This window comes from Panthera uncia (assembly GCF_023721935.1).
Source record: "Panthera uncia isolate 11264 chromosome A3 unlocalized genomic scaffold, Puncia_PCG_1.0 HiC_scaffold_11, whole genome shotgun sequence".
Taxonomy (NCBI): domain Eukaryota; kingdom Metazoa; phylum Chordata; class Mammalia; order Carnivora; family Felidae; genus Panthera; species Panthera uncia.
Window position 1 is genome coordinate 55,666,423 of NW_026057578.1, and position 21,351 is coordinate 55,687,773.

Genomic DNA, 21,351 nt, shown 5'->3' on the forward strand with positions numbered 1-21,351 from the left:
CTTGACTCGAGTCATGCTCTCAAGGTTTGTGACAGCATAGAGCCTGCTTGGGATTCTATCTCTCCCTTTCTCTGCCCCTCCCTCCCTAACTCACTCTCTCTCTGCCTGTCTCAAAATAAATAAATAAACTTAAAAAAAAAATAGAACACCCATTTTATATTCACACTACCCGAGTTCAAATTCCACCTATACCACCTTTCTAGCTGTAGGATCTTAGGCAGTTTATTTAATCTTTGGATGTAGTTTCCGTATCCATAAAATGGGAATGATAGTTCCATCTGCCACTCAAGTTTGCAAAACTAGATTTGAAGTGCTTAGGACAATGCCTGGCAGTGAGTATTCATTTTTTTTCTGAGCAATTACTAATCACATCAAGAATTTGATCCAAAGGAGAAGCCAGCTACCCTCTTCAGAATAATATAGAAACCAAAGTTATTCTGCTTTTCTTTTATTGTGTTCAGTACATTTAACACGAGATCTACTCCCTTAATGTTTTAAGTATATAACGCAGTATTGTTAATTACAGGCAGTATGTTATACAGTTCTAGAATTTGCTCATGTTGCAAAACTGAATCTTCCCCTTCCCCCCAGCCCTTGGCAAACCCCCTTCTACTCTCTGCTTCTACACGGCAGCATCGCTCACGATAGCCGAGATATGGAAACAGCCTTAACGTCTGTCAGCAGATGAATGGATGAAGAAAATGTGGTCTAGATACAGAATGGAATATTATTCAGCCTAAAAAAAGAAAGGGATCCTGCCATATGAGATTGCTTGGATAAACTTCGGGGGCATTATGTGAAGTGAAATAAACTAGTCACAGGAAGGATACTGTGTGATTCCACTCGTATGACATATACAAAACCAAGTTGAAACTCAACTTTTGGGGACCTTTCAGACATACATAAAGGATGTGTATTTCAGTATTTTCTTCTTTCAAGTGACATAGAAATGAACTTTTCCTCTACTTTTTAAACATTTTTCCTTTCTATTTTTAACCTAAAAAATCAAGATGTAAAAGAAATTGTATGAGAAAGCACCTGGTTTTGACACTTTGCCCTTCTTTTTCTGAAAAGAAGTCAAGGAAAACACTTGGATATTGGAATGCCAAGATGAACTTAGTCATTGAGTAGTAAAGTTAATTTTCTAGTAAGTGCCATTAGCACTAAGAATTTCATCCCCACAGAAGGAGAGGCATATTCAAACTGATACACATAGAATCCAAACATCTGAGTTATACATTTTCCTAGTAAAGCATAGCTTGCCTCTATATGGGTCCAGATGTTACATGAGTCTAACTAGGAAAAAAACACACACAAAAACAAAAACAGAAATATTGTGTTCTGTGTGTAGTGCATTAAACTCTTGGGCAACTGAGACAGCTTGTCTCCAGTGAGAGGGTGGGCACATGCTGGGTTTTCCTAACCAAATCCTGGGCCGGGGGTACATGTTCCCGTATTTTCTTCCCATCCAGAAGGTGAGTTGATAGAGCAAGCGACCGTGAACCAGTCCTAGCACATCACTGGGCATTTGTTCATTCAGAAAATATTTACCGACCTCCTACAACGTGCCACACAGGATTACAGGCCCTGGGAATAGAACCCCAGGCACTGCCGTACCCACAGGGTTTAAATTTTCATGTGGGAAGACAGACAATGCAGACAATGCACAGAGAAACAAGTAAGATCATTCCAGATGAGCACACATTTCATGAAGAAGTAAAGCACGGTAATGAGACACAGAATAGGCTGTCAAGACATTTTTGTGGAATGAAAAAAGGAAAACAGTTCCTCCACAAACGTCACTTGGCAATTGCTCCTGGCAACACAGATGCCCTCTTCCTAAGGTTACTGGTGGTGAATACTCTTCCTTGTCAATGTGCAATAAAAGTTCTTACAGAGAGAGTCCCCTGGTCCCCATCATGTTTCACTATTTCCCCAAACACAAGTGTCATCATCAATGCCTGTTTGGCTGTTCCTGGAAAAACTCTCAGTAGAGGTCAATCTGAATAGAGATCTTTTGAGTGTTTTCTAGAATCAAGGTCCTCTCTGCAAAACTCTATATGTTCATTTACATTCAGCACACTATCACTTTATAATCTGGGTGCTATTTTTATCCTTTTTTTTTTTTTACAAATGGAAATGTTAAGGCACAGAGAAACTTAGTTACCTGCTAAAGGTCATACATACATCTGCTAAGTGGCAAAGTCAAGATTTAAACCAAGGCAATGTGGCTTCAGAGTGTGAGCTTTTTCCTTGATGTCATGGTAAAGAAATGGGCCATAATAATAAGGATTTTCCTCCCCACCCCTCTCCTCAATATGCATACACACTTCCTAACCAAATCTCAGAGCTCATGAATTTTGTTTATTTGCAAGGAGAATGGAGAGAGCCATGAGAGACAATTGCATTGTACCTCCAAGGGGACATTCTTCTTATTTTTTCTTTTGTATGCTCCTGAAACACTTCCTCTGGACAATCAAAACTGACTCCTTGATATCTAGCAACCCCACGACTTCAGAGAAAAGGAGGCTTTTGCCATTGCGGATATACAATTTTGCTACACACAGAAAAATTATGTTCTTATTTGTAAACTATAAACCGCTAGAGGGCTTGGTCTATATTTTGGTTAGTATTTTATCCTCAGCATGTAACAAAGTTCCAGATATGTAAGATTATTTATTAGGCACTTATGAAATGAACAAATGAGTGAATGATGAGGCTCCAGCTCCAATCCTAGATGGAACTTGACTTCTTCATTCGTTTTCCCTCTCCCCCAGTGGAATAGTCATTTTGTGCAGAGAGCAATGTACCATTAGGCAGTAAAATGTGGCTCCTCTCAACTGGACCATCAATGTCAGTTACAGAAAAAATTAAGAGAATGAAAATAATTATTGCTTTGAACCCTTCACAGCTGAGGAACCTTTATTTAGATCCTCTTCTAAAATAATTATCTTTTTATAAACATGCATTTGATCTCACCCGCTCTCTCACAAGTTATTCCTGTGTTTGGTGCTCTGTTTTGACTCCAAGCTCCCTTCTGGGCCCCCATCTGTCAATAGCAAAGTGTTACAATTATGACTTCCCCTCAGTCAAATCTGCTACTTTTCTCATACTCAGTTGCTATAGCATTTCAGCCTCCCTCTAAAGATTCTTGTTTTTAATATTGCACATTTTCCTCTACTATTCATTTACTTACACCCTTTCACAGATTTTTGTTGACATGCTACTGACTTTGACACTTGACAGTTTTCTGACGCTTTCGCTAAGTAAATTGAAAATTGGGATAGTACAACAGGAATTCATCCTGTATCGGTACAGGCTTCCCTTCTAGTTCCCATCATCTGAAATGTATTGCAGTCACCTCTTTAATGTAGACCTGAAGACTCCTCTCCATTTGGTATGAGTTTGCCATATTTGTTTACTACTGTCTATGGCAGAACTTTTAGTTGTAGACATTTGAAAGGTTGGCTGACATTGAAATTTAACGAAAATACAATAGGAAAAAAATGTTTGAAAATCATATATCTGATAAGATGATGCTTGGATCAAAAGTATACAAAAAGTCTTGGATCAGCTCTACAATAAATAGACATATAACCCAATTGAAAAATGGAAAAGGATTTGAATGAATTTTTCTCCCAAGAAGACACACGAAAAGATGATCAACGTTATTTGTCATTAGGGACATACAAATCAAATCACAATACGCAACAGTCACATTGACCGGCAAACCATTCAATATAAATAGAACATAAATATAACACCGATTGTTGTGAAGAATGTGGAGAAATTGGAATCCTGGGACATTGCTAATGGAATGTAAAGTGGAGTAGCCATTTCAAAAATAGTTCACTGTTCCTCAAAAGGTAAGCAGCTACCATATGACCTGGCAACTCCATTCTTAGATACATACCCAAGAGAAATGAAAACACCTGTCCGCATATAACTGATACACTAACGTTTATAAAAGCATTACTCCTAATGGCCAAAATGTGGAAACAACCCAAATGTCCGTCAACCGGTAGATGGGTAAACAAAATGTAGTATACCCATACAACGAAATATCACTCTTCCATAGAAAGGAATGAAGTACCAATACATGCTACAACACAGATGCATCTGGAAAACACACTAATGAAAGGAGCTACCAATACAAGGTCATGTGTTGTATGAGTCCATGCATATGAATGCCCAGAAGAGGCAAAGCCATAGAGATAGAAAGCAGTTTAGTGGTTGCCAGAGCCAGCAAAGGAGAGTGACTGGGTATAGCGATAGGATTTTTTTTTTTAGGGATGATGAAAATGTTCTACAATTAGATTACAGTGACAGTTGCACAACGCTGTGAATGAATAGACTAGAAACCATTGACTTGTATGTATAAATAGGTGTGTTTTACGTTCTGTGTGTTAGATCTCAATAAATCTGTGTTTTAAATCATAACACTGTTTAAGTCATATTTAAACCATGATTTAAATAACAATATTTAAACCATAATAAAACCCCATGGTCAAATAGCTATCATGGGTTCAGTGATGTTGTATACTCATTGGAAAAGGTTGAAAGGGCAAAATTATTCTCCACACTGAATTATGAGTGAGTGTGAGTGAGGTTTGGTGATGATCTTTGTGGGGCACAGCATGGTACTATTACATGTAAAGGTAGGGAAAATGCGCACCAGAGGAATAGGTGTGCTTTGCATTTCCTTTTTGAGATTAACAAATTCCATTAAATAATATACTTCTGTTTTTCAATGAACATATCTTAGAGAAAAACTTGGAAAACGTTTTAACCAATAGTTTCCATTTAAATAACATAAAACAAAGTAATATAAGACAGGAGTTTTTCTCATTTTCAGAACCCCTTTCTTCCTGGAGGACTGTAGGGATCTTCTTCGCTCTGGGTGGAAAGTTTGCGGATTTTGTTTAGATTTGTGCATTTTGACCGAATTCATTCTGTGTCTGTGATGTCAGACTTGGGGACCCCTGCTGGTGAGCAGAGATGATGCCCCCTCTTATATCTTGTCAGACCTTACACCTGTAGGCTTTCCGAGCAGAATGTTCCTTCTAAAATAAGAAGGTCTCAAGACATAACGAAAAACAAGCACCTCATGTACAGTGTCATATGGACTACTAAATGAGCGCATGGGTTTCTGAGTGTGTGTTTTTTCCGTGTGCGCGTGTCTCTGCGTGTGTGTGTGTGTGTGTGTGTGTGTGTGCTCATACCCCCAAAGATTTAAGACCTCATTTCAAATTGTTAAATTGCATGGGAAGGTGATACTATATATCAAGACGTTAATTCTCTTTATAATGAAGAAATGAAGCTAGTATGAAACCTGAGTATTTAATTTTGGAATCATATTTTAGTGAGAGAAAACTGGTTTCTATTGACTCAGTAGATTCTTGTCATCTCTAATTTATTGTGGTGGAGTTTTGTAGAAGCAAACATATATAAATGTATAAGTTTCATGTATAATTGGGAAGCATAGATAAAAATAATTTGACATTGAAATTTATACTTAAGAAATGGTGCGCCTTGCTGCAATCAATTTTTCATTATGCTGTTGAGATCAATAGCTACAAATAAGATATAAAAACTCTATTATTGATGGGGCATATGTCGGTATAAAATGCGCAGTTTTCTATAGCATTTCAGGAGTAGAAAATTGTATTATACAGTTTCCAATGATATTCATATTGCTCTGTAGAGAATGCCTATTAAAATCAATGTACAGTAAGTCAACATGGGGATATTTTATAACACTGAGAAAGGCCAGAGTGCATAGAAAAAAGACACTACTGTTTTTTAAACATTAGCTTCAATTCTTTTGTTGGAGGTTGGTTTGGATTGTTGAAATAATGAGGATACCTTAATTGTTTGGGTTTTGTCGTCGTTTGTTTTACCATTTGAGAACTAGTCCAGCTAGGTCATTACCAAATCTGTTTACTTAAAAAGGCTGCACGGCCTTGTGGCAATTAGTAAATGAAATGTGTCCCTCACACCAACCCCTCCCCACCAAAAAAAAGAAATACTTCACATTAATGAGGTTGCTGCAGCCCAACTACAGGGCATGCATTTAAAACGAGTTGGGAAGGGGCACCCGGATGGCTCAGTCAGTGAAGCATCCAACTTTGGCTCAGGTCATGATCTCACGGTCCATGGGTTCAACCCCCGCATTGGGCTCTGTGCTGACAGCTCAGAGCCTGGAGCCTGCTTCAATTCTGTGTCTCCTTCTCTCTCTGCACCTCCCCCACTCACACTCTGTCTCTCTCGCTCTCAAAAATAATAAATAAACATAAAAAAATTAAAACGAGTTGGGAGAATTAACGTATGCAGGAACTCTTTGGATTCCAAAAGACTATGTTACACATGATATTGGTCATGGAACTTCCAATCCAAACCTGTGACCACAAGCCATGTAATCCCATTCACTTAGGAAATAAATGTGATCCAAGCAATGAAGATAATAAGGAATATTTTGGATAAAAGGAGCGGCAGACTGAGCTAGAGATATTTATTTCCTTTCAAAAATATTGATTTTTTTTGGTTAAATTTACATGTGATTTTTTATGAATAAAATAATAGGTCATAAAGTTCTCAGATTTATTTTAAATACCCAGATTTTTCTAAATTACTTCACTCCATCACTTCTGCTCCAATGGTAATCCATTTGGCAATAATATAAATACATTTTAATCTATGACAAATTGCGTCTCTCTGCCCTATCTGAAACCACACCACTTTTACATGTCTCATCATTGGAACGAGGCTTGTTTAAAACAAATAACTCCACAATGAGGGCCATTTCAAAGCGGTTCATATTATATTTATAGTCAAACGATATTTGTTCATTATCTAGATGAACGTGGCACTCGGTGGGGCATCTACCCCTTCTTATACAGCATAAATGGAGATGAAATTTGCCTAGAGAGATTGACATTCAGATTTTGGAAGGTATATATTTCTAATTTAGAGGATAATTTATTTCCAAGTGAAGTCATTATGAGCAAGCAGTACTTTGAAGGAAAAGAAGGGGGGAAATGTGACTTGGTGGGTGGCCCGAAAGTACTGTGTGTGTGTGTGTGTGTGTGTGTGTGTGTGTGTATAAAGTAGTCATGGCCGGTAGAATGCTGTCATATTTATTAAACCACACCCCCAAAACCCTGGGAGATTCTAAGACTGTCTTACTAAGAAGCTTTTAATTTCATGGGGGAGCTATATTAGTCTGTTAAGGCTACCATAACAAAAGACCACAGACTGAGAGGCCTAAAAAACAGCAATTTATTTTCTTTCATTTCTTCAGGCTGGAAGTCTAAAATTAAGGTGTCAGTGGGGTTCTTTTCTCCCGAGACCTTTCTCCTTGGCGTGCAAAGGGCTACCTTCTCGCTGTGTTCTCATAGGACCTTTTCTCTATATGGGGGCGTTCTTGGTGTCCCTTCCTTTTCTTCTAGGGACACCAGTCCTTTGGTAAGGTCGCTTCCCTTGTGACCTCATTTAGTCTTAATTATCTGTTTCGAGACCTTGTCTCCCCATAGAGTCACACGGGGGGTTAGGGCTACAACATACGGATTTTGGTAGGCCACAATTCAGTCCATAACAGGAGCTAAGACACGTGTACAAGCATCTTCAATATATGTAGTGGGTTTCCTAAAAATGCTATGGGGGTTAGGAAACAGGAAAAGTTTCAAAATCTTCCAGAGTGTGAACATGAGTTACCTCATCCCTGACGTGAAATGGGGATGGCCTAATGGCATTTATAAACTTTTCAATTCAAAACTACCAAGAATCACCGGAACCTTGATCAAAATAGATTTGACCAAACTGACAAACTGCAGGCCCTGAGAGTAGGCAGGTTTTCCTGGGTGGAGGCAGAAGGGTGAGGGCACCACCTGCTGTGCGCACCCCCCCTGGGCAAAGCAGGGACAGACATGGCGGCCATGTTCAGAGAATGGTGAGCAGTGCGGTTTGGTGAGAACACAGAGGACCCTCAGGGAAGCAGTGAGGTGGACACTTAATCGGCCCTCAGATGGAGTCTTGAGAGTCATTCCGAGGGTATCCTATTCGAAGGTGCCAACGACAATATTTGTAGCTTTTGAGCATGGAGGTAGAACAGTCAAAGTGACCCTCAAGGATTCTTTGTCTCTCAGAGGAGAGAAAACGGACTGCAAGGTGAGTTAGCAAGAGGAGGAGATAGGTGAACAGTCGGCACCCCCCAGGGCTAATGGAGCCGACCCAAGCAGCCACAATGCAGCCACAGAACAGTAGTCCCTGTCAAGCTTCGAACCTACCTCGTTTATGCTTATGGTACATTTTGTTCTTTTGGGGGGAAAAAAAGGAAAGAAATGAAAGAAATGTTTCCTGCAAGGGCAGGGAAGAAGCAACGATTACTCAGTAGGTCTCCAATGCCGGTTTCTCTACATTTATCTCATTTCGTTACATAAATAGATTTTTGAGGTGCCTTCTGTCACCCTTATCTGATGTGCTTGTTAAGCGAGGCCGAGGAGGCCCAAGGTCACCACGCTAGTTGTGAGGGTTTCAGACAGGTTCTCTGTCGTGTCTGCTCCCAGGACCAGGGGCGGGGGTTCGCCAAGCGTGGTGCAAAAGTTCTGGTGTTCTGCTACAAAGCAGTTGACGTCACTGGTTAAGAACCTTGCCACTTTGTCGCATCACCCGGCCCCTTCAGGTCAACCAGCCCCTTCAAGCAGCTCCGCCTTTCACGTTACCCCACCCCTTCACACAGTCCTGCCCCTAGCATCACCCCACCCCTGCAGCTAGCCTCGCTCTTTCACACAGTCCCGACCTTTGGGGTCACCCTGCCACGTTGCCTCAGGATCCCCGGCTTTCCCGTCTTGACATTTGACATCCGTAAGGGTAACAGAAGAGCATGTTAGGATATCATGGAAGGTTCTGTGGCTCACTGCCTTCGGAGGCTGCCTTCAGGAGACAGACGCTTAAGAGCAAAAGGAAAGAAACGTTTCTAATTTCAATGTGTATCAAATAAGACAATGAGCAAACGAATGGATGTGCACCTGTTGTGCGTGCCAGACAGCCCCTCGGGATTCACGGAGAGGGGCGCATAGCTCCACAGGTACCATAGGAAATAGACCTATGATATTTATTATATCAGATACAATTTATTGTAGATTAAAATGCATTATTATTAGGAGCAAATGGATTAGTGCTGAGTAACGAGTAATTTAGACAAAGCAGGCTGTTTATTTATTTATTTATTTATTTATTTTCAAAGCAGGCTGTTTAAAACAAATCTGAGCGGCTCCTGGGTGGCTCAGTCCCTTAAGCATCCGACTTCCGCTCAGGTCGTGATCTCACAGTTCGTGAGTTCAAGCCCCGCGGCGGGCTCCGTGCCGATAGCTGGGAGCCTGAAGCCTGCTTCAGATTCTGGGTCTACTCTCTCTGTCCCTCCCCTGCTCATTCTCTCTCTCTCTCAAAAATAAATAAACATTAAAAAATTAAAATAAATTTGAGAACTTTATGACTTACTGTTTTATTCATCAGGAAAAAAAAAATGTGAATTTAACAAAAAAGAATCAAGATTTTTTTTTAGTTTTTTAACTTTTTTTTCATTTTTTAACTTTTTGCTTATTTATTTACTTGTTTATTTATTTATTTATCTATCTGGAGAGAGAAAAATCACAAGCAGGGGAGGGGCAGAGAGAGAGAGAGGGAGAGAGAGAATCCCATGCAGGCTCCCCACTGTCAGCACAGAACCCAGTAGGGGGCTGGATCTAATGACCCACCGACCATGAGATCATGACCTGAGCCAAAATCAAGAGACAGACACCCCCACCACTTTTTAAGCTAATACCAAATTATTCCCATCACCTTCACATTTTAGATTGTATTTATTTTCCAAGTGAATGGAAATACAATCCAGGGCTTGTGATCACAGTGTCAAGACCTGAAATACCATGACTGAGGCAGCCACAGTGGCTTTTATCAGTCAAATTTAATTATTTGTGCTTTTTTAGAACAGAGTGTTACCTACTTCTGAGATGTGGTTGGTTCTTTTACACTTTTTCATTTTGAAAGCTTCTTAGTCCGGTGAGGCTATTGGACTAAGGCTAATGGACTTATTGAAAATATTTAATATATGCTTCCCAGTATTACTGTGAATGAGGCAAAGTTTAAAATGTGCTGTTTTAAAATTCATTCTTAAGCACATTACTATATGCACACATACACATACATATCAAATTTCTATCTTTGGGGATGAATCCTTTAAATATGCATGGTTCTATGGTATTCATAAGTTATTTGTAGGTTATCAGAAATGAAATAGCATTTACGTATGGTAATACATACGTCTGTTTACTTGAATATTCTAACATTGAAGTTTGGAGAAATTAGATCTAAAATAAAACAAAAGTATAGACACAATAGAAAGCAGACTTCACATAGAATGTACAATGCTGGATCTTTTTTTTAAATTTTTTTAATGTTTATCTAGTTTTGAGAGAGAGAGACAGAATACAAGTGTGTGTGTGGGGGGAGGGGGGGGTGCACAGAGAGAGAGAGGAAGACACAAAATCCGTAGCAGGCTCCAGGCTCCGAGCTGTCAGCACACAGCCTGATGCAGGGCTCGAATTCACAGACCATGAGATCATGACCTGAGCTGAAGTCAGATGCTTAACAGACTAAGCCACCCAGGCACCCCTACAGTGTTGGATCTTAATGACAATAGAGAAAATGTATATATTGTGTGAGTTTTCTAGGAATTAATTCCAAAGTATGGTAGAGGCCACACAGAAGCACACAAAAACATGTGTTTCTTATGCTTCTCTAAGTTAGCCTCAGGAAAACCCTTACTTATGAAAGCTGGGTCTTGTTAAAGTTTTAAGGAAGTATGTTTCTGACTAGTTGTGTTTTTGAAGAAAGAAAGAGTATTCATGGATTGATTTATCAAGTTAGGCTTCCTAAAGAATGAAATTAAAGTGATTTTCTTTTTTCTTAATTTTTTAAGTTTATTTATTTATTTTGAGAGAGAGAGCGCATGAGCGGGGAGATGGGCAGAGAGGGACAGAGAGAGAATCCCCAAGAAGGCTCTGCACTGATAGTGCACTGATATGGGGCTTGACCTCACAAATCACGAGATCATGACCTGAGCCAAAATCAAGAGTTAGATGCTCAACCGACTGAGCCGTCCAGGCACCCCAAGGCAATTTTCTTTTTCTTTTTCTTTTTTTTTTTTAACGTTTATTTATTTTTGAGACCGAGAGAGACAGAGCATGAACGGGGAAGGGGCAGAGGCAATTTTCTTTTTACACGAAGAACAATGTTGTTCAAAGTTTGAAAACAATCTACTGAAAGAAACAAGTGGAAGTAGAAGACATGAGTGGTAATGAATCATGGATTGGCAGGTAACAAGAAATAGAAGTAATTCTCACTGCATAGACATCTTTGGGGATTATGTGCTATCATTCAGGTTATTAATCCACAAAAATCCAAGCAAAACTCTGACCAAAGTGTCATGCGAAGGCAGAGTACAATGTAAAGGAGAGAACACAGGTTCCGGAATAAGACAATCTGAGTTTATGTCCCCATCTTCTGATCATTTTAACGGTTTATACCTCCATTTTCTTATCCTTAAAATGGGGACAACAATAGTGTGAGTATGAGAATCATGTTAATTCATACTTGTTAAGCAATGAAAACATTGCTTTAAGCGGGTTTGCCATTTTGATATTAATTCATACTGCAACATCGATGCAACATTGATGTATACATATATAGGGGTGCCTGAGTGGCTCAGTCATTTAAGCGTCCGACTTTGACTCAAGTCACCAACTCATGGTTGGTGGGTTCAAGCCCCACACCAGGCTCTGGGCTGACAATGCAGAGCCTGGAGCCTGCTTCGGATTCTGTGTCTCCCTCTCTCTCTGCCCCTCCCCCACTTGCTCTCTGCCTCTTTCAAAAAAAGAATAAACATTAAAAAAAATAAAATATATATTTATATACGTATATATACACATACATATTATTATAAATATGTATTTTATTTTGTTTTTTAATGTTTCCATACATAGGTATATATATATGTATATGTATATATATATGTATATAATTTCTGGTAACTGGCTTCAGAAACATACACTGAAGTTATTTTAAATTAAATGAATTCAAACCATGGCATATCAATCTACATAGCTTTCATTTATTACTTAAAAAAATCCGGGGCTCCTGGGTGGCTCAGTCGGTTGAGCGTCCAACTTCGGCTCAGGTCATGATCTCGCAGTTCGTGAGTTGGAGCCCCACGTCGGGCTCTGTGCTGACAGCTCGGAGCCTGGAGCCTGTTTCGGATTCTGTGTCTCCCTCTCTCTCTGACCCTTCCCCATTCAGGCTCTGTCTTTCTCTGTCTCAAAAAGAAATAAACGTTAAAAAATTTTTTAAAAATCCACTTTCCATATTTGATTTTAATCCTTATTTTAAAAATAACGTATTAAATATTATTGGCCACTTACCACGTGTATTGTGACATAGGAAGGTAGTTTCAAAGACAACTATACCCCACTCCTTTATATATAGGGTTAGGGATATTTAGAGAGTCAACATGAACTCTTTTAGATCATTAAGACACCCTTTAGAATGTAGTATATGGCTTTAGCACACTAAATGATACCCTAGTGGTCTACTCCATGAAAATAAGATAGAACTTCATAGTGATAAATGCCTACCTTAGGACTACAGAAAGATCTCATGTAAACAACCAGGCTTTTCACCTCAAGAGACTAGAGAAAGAAAAACAAGCTAAATGTAAAGTTAGCAGAAGGGAGAAAAAAACAAAGATGAGAGTGGAAGTGAATGAAAAAGAGGCCAGAAAAACAATAGAAAAGACAAAAAACCTAACAATTGCTTTTTTGAAAAGATAAACAGAATTGATAAACTTTTAGCTAGACTAACAAAACGAGAGAGAAGAATCAAATAAGGAAAATCAAATGAAAGTGGAGACATTGTAACTGATACCACAGAAATACAAAGAACTACAAGAGATTAGTATGATCAGTCATACACCAAGAAATTGGATAACCTGGAAGAAATGGTTAAATTCCCAGAAATGTACAACCTACCAAGACTAACTCATGAAGAAATAGAAAATCTGAACAGACCTATAATAAGCAAGGAGATTGAATTGATAATCAAGATCTCTTAACAAAGAAAAGCCCAGCATGTAATGGTGAGTTCTACAATTATTTAAAGAATTAATGCCAATCCTTCTCAGACTCTTCCAAAAATAAAAGGGAACACTTCCAAACTTATTTTATGAGATTAACATTACCCTGATATCAAAATTAGACAAGAATACTATAAGAAAACTATACAATATCTTTAATGAATATGAATGCAAAAATTGTCAACAAAATACTAGCAAACAGAATTCAACAGCACAGGGAAAGGATCATACACCATGATCAAGTGGGATTTATTTCTATGACACAAGGTGTTTTAACATATGAAAACCAATAAATATGATACTTTAAAAGAATGAAGAATAAATATCACATAACAATCTCAACAGAGGCAAAACAGCATTTAACAAAATTAATATCACAAAATTAAAAATCATTTAACTTTCGGTACACCTGGGTGGCTCAGTCGGTTGGGGGGCCGACTACAGCTCAGGTCATGATCTCGCCGTCTGTGAGTTCGAGCCCCGCGTTGGGCTCTGTGCTGACAACTCAGAGCCTGGAGCCTGCTTCCGATTCTGTGCCTCCCTCTCTCTCTGCCCCTTCCTGCTTGGTCTCTCTCTCTCTCTCTCTCTCTCTTTCACAAATAATAAACATTAAAAAAAATTAAAAACATCATTTAACTTTCATGATAAAAATCTCTCAACAAATTAGATATATAGAAAAATGTACCTCAACATAATACAAGACATATATGACAATTCTACAGGTAACATCATACTCAACAGTTAGATCAGGAACAAGACAAGGATGGCCAATGTCACCACTTTCACTCAACATAGTACTGCAAGTTCTATCTAGTGCAAATAGTCAAGACAAAAATAAGGCATCCAAATTATAAAACAAGAAGTAAAATTGTCTTTTTGAAGATCACATGCTCTTACATATAACAAAAACTGAAGAGTTCACTAATGCACTATTGGAACTAATCAGCAGAAGCAGACAATTTTGCAGGATATAAAATCAATATGCAAAAATCAGCTGTGTTTCTATACACTTGCAACAAACTATCACAAAGAGAAACTTCAAAAACAATCTCCTCTACCATAACATCACAAAGAATAAAATACATAGGTATGAATTTAAGTAAGGAGGTCAAAGACCTGTACAGCGTAAACTGTAGCACACAGATGAAGGAAACTGGGGAAGACACAAATAAATGGAAACATATCTCATGTTGGTCGAAGGGCAGAATTAATGTTGTTAAAATGTCCATATTGCCCAAAGTAGGAGCACCTGGGTGGCTTGTCGGTTAAGCGTCCAACTTCAGCTCAGGTCATGATCTCACGGTCCGTGAGTTCGAGCCCTGCGTCGGGCTCTGTGCTGACAGCTCAGAGCCTGGAGCCTGTTTCAGATTCTGTGTCTCCCTCTCTCTCTGACCCTCCCCTGTTCATGCTCTGTCTCTCTCTGTCTCAAAAATAAATAAACGTTAAAAAAATATTAAAAAAAAAAAACAAAAACAAAGTAATCTACAGTTCCAAAGCAATGTCTATCAAAATTCCATGGATATTTTTCAAAGAAATGGAAAAACAACTCCAAAATTCATGAAACAATCCTAAAATCCAAAGCATCTTGAGAAAGCAGAACAAAGCTAGTAGTATCACAGACTCTGATTTTAAACTATAATTCCAAAGCTATAATAATGAGAATAGTGTGATATTGACATAAAAAGACACATGGACCAAGGGAATATAATAGAGAGCATAGACATAAACCAATACCTATATACTCATGCAGAAGAATGAAACTGGACGCCTATCTTACACCATTGACAAAAATTAACTCAAAATGAATTAAAGACTTACATGTAGGGGCACGTGGGTGGCTCAGTCTGTTAAGCTCTGACTCTTGGTTTCATCTCAGATCACGATATCATGGTCATGAGACAGAGCTCTGCATCAGGCTTTTCTCTGGCAGTGAGGAGCCTACTTGGGTTTATCTTTCTCCCTCTCTCTCTGCCCCTGCCCTGCTCATGCACTCACTTTTTCTCTCTCTCAAAAATAAATAAATACACTGAAAAAAAAAAGACTTACATGAAAGAACTGAATGAAACCTTAAAACTCCTAGGAGAAAAAAGGCAAAATCTCCTTAACATTGATCTTGGCAATGATTTCTTTTTTGCTGTGACGCCATAAGCATAGGCAACAAAGTAGAAGAAAAAAAAAATAGGGCTTCATCAAACCACAAAAACTTCTGCACAGCAAAGGAAACAGTCAACACAATGAAAAGGCAATATGTGGAATAGTAGAAGATATTTGCAAACCATACATATGATAAAGGCTTAATATCCAAAATGTGTAAGAAACTTATATTAATCAATGGCAAGAAGACAAACAACCCAATTTAAAAACGTTCTAGGGGTGCCTGGGTGGCTCAGTCAGTTAAGCATCCGACACCGGCTCAGGTCATGATCTCATGATTCTTGAGTTTGAGCCCCACGTTGGGCTCTGTGCTGACAGCTCTGAGCCTGGAGCCTGCTTCAGAATCTGTGTCTCCCTCTCTCTCTTCATCTCCCTGACCCACGCTCTGTTTCTGTCTCTGAAAAATGAAGATACCTTAAAAAATATTTAGAATAAAAGTGGTTCAGAGTCCTGAATAAACATTTGTCCAAAAAAAGGTATACAAATGATGAATAGATATATGAAATCATCAAGGAAATGTAAGTCAACACAGCAATGAGATATTACTAAAATGGCTTTCATAGAAGACAACAGGTAACAAGTATTGGCAAAATATTGTAGAAAAGGGAAACTTTGTACACACTGTTGGTGGGAACATAAACTGGAACAGCCAATATGGAAAACAGTATGGAATGTTCCCCCCGAAGGAAAAAAAAAATAGACCTATCGTACGATCCAGCAATTCCACTTCTGGCTCTATATCCAAAGAAAGCAAAATCAGTATCTCAAAGATAATCTACACCCCCACGTTCATTACAGCATGTTTTACAATAGCCAAGATAATGGACAACCTACATGTCCATTGATGGATGAACGGATAAAGAAGATGTGTGTGTGTGTGTGTGTGTGTCCATTATTCAACCATGGGGATGAAGGAAATCCTGCCATTTGCAATAACATGGATGAAGCTTGAGGACATTAAGCCAAGTGAAAATACTCAGATAAAGACAGATATTATATCTCACTTAGACATGGAATCTTTAAAAAAATCAAATTCAGAGAAACAGAGAATAGAATAACGATTACTCTGGGGGTTGGGAGATGCTGGGCAAAGGGTGCAAAACTTCAGTTATAACAAAATAAGCTTTGGAGACCAAATGTGCACCATGGTGACCATAACTAATAATAAAGTGTTGTGTGCTTGAAATTTGCTAAGACAGTAGACTTTAAGGGTTCTCACGAAAAACGAACAAAGAAACAAAAAAGTTAACCATGCGAGTTGATAGATATGTTAATTAACCTGACTGTGGTAATCACTTCACAAAATATGTGTGTCAAATTGTCACATTTTATACCTTAAATATATACAATTTTATCAATTCTACCTCAATAAAGCTGAAAAAATCCCACCCAATTAATGACCACCTGAAAAATAATTTAATACAATACTTTTTTTTTAAGTACAAGATCCATTTGAAGCCTAGAGAACTACAAAGGATTGAAAATAAGTATTTTATTATTCTCCCTTTTTCTTTTACAACATATTACTCCCAATTAAGGAAGGAAATAAATAGGAGGCATTAATCGCTGCTATTGTCTTATCACAAAGTGGAAGGACATCTACAAAATGACTCTTAACTGTTCGGCTTTCTAATCTGTTCTGTGCTGGCTCATCAATCATAGGACCACAGACTTTTTCAGATGAAAGAGACTAGAGAGATTGTCTCATACATTTTTTTTTTTATCTCCTCTGGCAATTGGTGAGAACAACATCATCTTCCTCATATTTGTACTCAGCATTCTAAACCAGATGATGGTGAACCGAACCTGTCCTATGATAGTTTTGCCATACGCAGATTACAGAGAGCTTGCCACAGGATTAATAGCTGAGATTTTCTAGCATTATGGAATATTTACGTGCACTATAGATTTAATATATTTCATTAAGTTTAACTTTGAATAATTGTATCAAATTCATCATTTAATATTTATTGAATGCTTACTGTGTGCTAGACTCTAGGCATGGGAAAAAATGAACAGACTACAGCCCCAGTGTTCAAGCTGCATATAATTTGATGGTGAACAGAGATGCATAAAGAGATCACACGCGATGACGGCAATACAGCGTGCAACGATAGTGTCGTGCATGGGAAAATCATAGCATTCACGACACTCATTGAGCGCTTGCTGTGTTCAGGGCACTGCTCTGAGCCGTTCCTATGTATGAATAATTCCATCTTCTGGACAATCCCATGAAGTAGGTCTTATTTCTCACTCTCATTTTGTAGATGAAGATACTGAGGGGCAAAGATGTGACGTGACCTGCCCAAAGTCACACAGCTAGTAAATGGCAGAGCCAGGATTGAAACACAGGGGAAGTCCTTACTCAAAAGCTTGTCAGGAAGAACTGAAGAATATCTAAGCCAGGTGAGGTAAGCTTTGAATTAGAAGAGGTAGCCACGGGGAATGGGGACAGAACATTCCAGGTAGAAAACGCAGCTTGGAAGAACATTGGCCGTGAAACCAAGCTGCTGGGAGGACCAGAGGATAGCAGTTCAGTGTTGCCAAAGACAAGAGTGCAAGGCAGATGGGTGTGGAAGATGAGGCGAGTGGGGAGGGTGGGCTGTGACCACCATGTTGTGATGTGTCCTTTCACCGGAAGAGACCGGTCTCCCAAATTGTGTTCCTTGGTTGTTGCTTGATACAAGAGCTCTGGAATCAAATAACTCGAGGAAAGCCCGCTAACTACATTTAAGCAGGGTTTTTTCAGCAAGATTTGGCAGTCTTTAAAGAGGGAATCTCTAAGAGAGAGATGCACCTTTCAGGCTTCCCCATAGTGTTGGGACCATTGAAGTTTTATGTAGGTCCCAACTTGTAGGATTTGTAGGCAGCTTATAGGACTGTGAGTGCTTCTCAGAGACTTGCCAGCAATGGGGACTTGCCGGGTGAACTGAACAGAGAAGGGCAGACATGGGGAGCCAGTAGGGAATTTGGATTTGAAAAAGCCAAAGCAGGAGGTAGGGATACTACTAGGAACTGTGTTCGTGCTAAGTAAAATTGTTTCTAATACCTTTGTACCTCCTTTTCTCCCCCTCCCGTAGCTTTCTTCATCCTCCTCAAATTGAGGACAACAATTTTGGTTGACTATTATTTCCAGCTAACTTATGAACAGTATTTAGCTCTCTGTCTAGAATATGAGGTATTATTATAAAAGTCTCGTGTTGGGGCGCCTGGGTGGCTCAGTCCGTTAAGCGTCTGACTTTGGCTCAGGTTATGATCTTGTTGTTTGTGGGTTCGAGCCCCGCATCAGGCTCTGTGCTGACGGCTCAGAGCCCTGAGCCTGCTTCAAATTCTGTATCTCCCTCTCCCTCTGCCCCTCCCCTGCTCCTTCTCTGTCTCTGTCTCTGTCTCTGTCTCTGTCTCTCTCTCATAAATGAATAAACATTAAAAAATAAAATAAAAGTCTGTGTTAGATGCCAAAGGCTTATGGATATTTCTTTCAATAGAGGCTCCTGAAGACTGAAATATCTTCCAGATCCAAAAGAATAAATTGCAATGGTAGAAAAGTAGAAGAAGCTGATAGCTTGGGAAAGTATAAAACAAATAACACCAGATGCACAGACACCTGCTGAGTTTAGTGATAGGTTTGCCCTTGTTTTGGAGACACTTCATTTGGATGAGACCCATAGAGGCTTTATTTCTTTAGTGGTGTAAAATGTGGAAGATCAGACTTGTAGCAAATGTTGCAGGGGTCACGACTTGGTTTTGAGAGCCGTATTCTACAGGACACAGGCAAAAGTGAAAGACGGGAGCTAAATATCAAGACTAGAGTTAGGAAAACAACGTTTTCATAGACTTCGTGGGCGTTAATATTAATTATGAAATATGATAGCCATTCATATTTTCCTTCGGTTCTTGAGAGTAAGGACAATAGTCCCCAGGGGAAATTCTGGTATATCTGGATGCAGCGGAAGTTTATCAGCAAATATATATTAGGACAATAAATTACAATATGTCTAACACAAGGAAGAAATCTAGGGCCAACATTTATATTAGCATAATTGTCGTATACACGTAAATAGAGGACAAGTATATACAGACTCTGCATTTAAAAAAAAAAACTTGAGAATTTAGTTTCATTTTCTTCTAAAACTTTTTTTTTTAACTTTCTGCAGAAAGTTTAGCATTTCCTGAACGAGAAGTCATGTGGCTGTGCATTTTTACTGAAGCAGGTAGCTTATTCCAGCAGTTTGGAACTACAGCCCAGAAAGATTTTCTTCTGCTGTCAGTTTTGGCTTTAGGCATTTCCAAATTAATAGACTGGGTCGAGTGAAGGGCATAGTTGCAGCCTGTGTTGGATAAAAGTGAACATAAATACATAAATATGCTGCTACCAAATGACTACGAGAAAGCATTTATAAGGAGATGAAATTTTTAAAAATCTTGGGACAATAAAGTAATTGGATTGAGTGTGGGAGAATACGCACTGTCTCTTGCTTGTAATCTCTAACAGGTTCGATTTTATTTTTATTTTCTGTTATGTGATTTCTTTGTCGGGCTAACCACATGCAATGCTCACTTTGCTTTGTGGCTCTCAGCAATGCCTTTCACGCGATGACACTCCAGCTAAGAGAGGCCTCCCCAATGGCTTATATTAATTTGTGTATGAGAGCATAAATGCTTCTGGTAGATAGTACCAAGGAACAATTCTTTTGACAACTTTTTAAAAATTGCTGGTCGTAGTGGAAAATTGATCTGAACAACAAAGGATAAAGAGCAGTGCCTGGCAACGTGAATGTTGACAGGGGATCCCACAAAAGGCTGGAACTGGTTTTAAAACATCGTGGCATCTGAATAATTTGAAGAAATGTGTGTTATCAACAGTGTACCTCCGTCATATCATCCGTCGCAAATATACGACTTATGTCTTTAAGTATATTTCGGTGTATGTCAACAGAAGAAAAAAACTGGGAAACTTGAAACAGCCAACATATCCCCCAAATCCATTTCAATGAAGAACATTGCATTTATTTGTTCCTGTTATTTCTCAAAACATGGAGAGAAACATTTGAATCTTGCAAAATAGTCCAAAACTGCTTATAGTTGTTTGCTTTAGAAACAGGGTCCAGCTTTCTGGGCCCTGTGGGGTCAGCAAAGCCACACAGAAGAGAAACCACCCTTGGTTCAATGCTCTGGGGACATCATCCTGAAATTCTTAATAATTTTATCTTTGATTTTTGTGTTTTCATAAGTGGGATGGGATCGTGGAGCATGTGTTGGGGGTTTGGAGTCTGTCTTTCTGTGTGGTCCCATCTCCCCGAAGTGGGTTCTTGGCTGCCACTCCCCTGTTCCCCTGCCTTCTGTCCCAGCAGGGGCCTGGGCATGTGCAGGATGGGACCCCAAGCAGATGCGGGGACTGTGATCCCCTTGCAATAGTCCCTGTGCATCCAAGGAAGCATGGTTTGGAATACCAAATTAAGAATGACCATGCCAGATTAAGAAAGAGACAGAGAGAAAGAGATTGGCCACAGAAGCGAAGAACTTTTTTTTTTTTTTTTAACGTGGGGCCCGTCATTTTCATTTTGTACTGTGCCCTGTAATTCATGTAACTAGTTTTGATTTAGGACACTTGTCTGTATAAGCAGATTTTGACTAATATTAGGTGTGGATCGAATAATACGTCGACCATCCCACCCACTACCCACACACATATTTGTGAAATGAGTGCTCCTGAGTAACTCTGATAATCATGGCCCGACTTGGGCGGTGGATTCTTACTCAGGAAATATGGATGGTGAGGAAAAAAGACTTGTAGTGATTCTCAGCAAGCGCTTGTGGTTTTCACATGGCCTCAGGGACCTGAGCCCCCGTGGTCCTGGATGAAGGAGCAAGCTTGAATGTTTTTCTGGAGCCCCTCTGGTGCTTGCGCTCTGTGGTGGCCTGCAGGGTAATTGTGGGCATGGTAAATGGTGACCCCGTACCTACTCAATGAGTTTTCTTCAGTCCATCAGTGAAGGAGAAGGTGGTAAAGA